Below are 1,644 nucleotides of genomic sequence, written 5' to 3'. Positions count from 1 at the left end.
GTGGGAATGACATGGAGCAGGGACTCAAGACTGGATTTGTGACTTGTCCCGATTCCCCCTGCTGTGTTCAGTCTGGAGCTGGTGCCCCAGCTTTGCTGGCCTTGGTGTTCTGGCTGTGAAATGGGTGAGGTGACCACGCCAGAGCCCTGCCCCCGCTCACCTCCTCTCTCTACCTCTCTGTCTGGGGCCAACTGTTCCTTTCACCATGGCTCCCACAGTGAGTCAGGAAGCTTGTCTCCATCAGGGAGACAGGCTGCCTCAGTTTACCTCCCCAGACACTTCCCCCCTCTGTCTCTCTTGTGGCTTCTGGGTTTGGTCAGATGGGGGTTGTCGCTGCCTCTGCCCTGGAGCCTGGATGAGGCTGGGTGTAGGCGGCCTCTGGGGACCATGGGCTGCAGAAGGTGAGGTAACCAGCCCCGGCCGGGCCTCTCGCACCCCCGGCCTGCGTCCCAGACGCCAGCAATGCCCACCCCCAGCACTGCCTCTGCCTGGCCCTCCCCCTTTGTGTGATCTAGACATTCACATGCCGTACATATCCTCCTTGTGAAGGGAACAGTTCAGTGGCATCTGTACTTTCACACTGTTGTGCAACCATCACCTTTATCTAGAACATTCCTACACCAGAACATTCCACCATCTCAAAGGAGACCCCCTGACCATGAGCAGTCACTTTCCACCCCTCTCCCCCAGGCCCCTGACTACTAATCTGCTTCCTGTCTCTACGGATTTGCCTTTCTAGCCATTTTACAAATAGGATCGTACCCTGTGGGGCCTTTTAAAAAAGTTTGTATTGATTTTAGAGAGAGAGGAAGGGTGAGGGAGAGAGAGAGAAGCATCGATGTTTCCCACAGGCACCCAGCTGGGGATCGAACCCCAAACCCAGGGATGCCCCCTGACCGGGAATCAAACCGGCAACCTTTTGGTGTGTGGGGCGACGCTCAGCCAACTGAGCCACGCCGGCCAGGGCCTCAGCGTGATTCTTTTGTGGTTCATGCGTGTTGTGGCGTGTCAGTGCTTCATTGCCAGGTGGCTGAGTGACACTCCACCGTGTAGATGTGTGACCATTTACTCCTCCCTCCATTTGAGGCTGGTCCCCGGGGCGTTTCCACCTCCTGGCGCTGTGGCCAGTGGCTGTGAACACTGTGCACAAGTGTTGGTGTGAACGCGGCTTCATTCCTGTTGGTCTCTTCCTGGGGGTGGAGCCGCGGGGTCCTGTGGTGGCTCCATGTCCCACTTCCTGGGGAGCCACCAGGCTGTCTCCGGGAGCAGCGGCTGCACGTTCACCTTTCCCCGGCCCTGGACCCGGCTTCTCCTCACCCTCATCACCGGGGACTCCCCGAGTCCAGCCTCCCCGGGGCGCGAGGTGGCCCCTCCCCGCGTTGGATTGAAAAACTCATTTTTTCATCCGGTTTTTTATCTTTTTATTAATGAGTCACCAGAGCTCTTTATTCTGGATGCTAACCCCTTATCGCACATGATTTGCAGGCATTTCCTCCCATTCTGAGGGCTGCCTTCTCATCCTCTAAAGAGTGTCTTTTGTCGAAGAAAAGTTGTAAATTTGATGGCGTCCAACTGATGCATTTTCCTCTGGTCTCTGCAGGCAGCGTGGCTGTCCGGTCCTCCGGCCCCCAGCCCTCCCTCCAG

Source organism: Myotis davidii, unplaced genomic scaffold (genome assembly GCF_000327345.1).
Source record: "Myotis davidii unplaced genomic scaffold, ASM32734v1 scaffold1558, whole genome shotgun sequence".
Taxonomy (NCBI): Eukaryota; Metazoa; Chordata; class Mammalia; order Chiroptera; family Vespertilionidae; genus Myotis; species Myotis davidii.
This window is presented reverse-complemented; position numbering follows the sequence as displayed.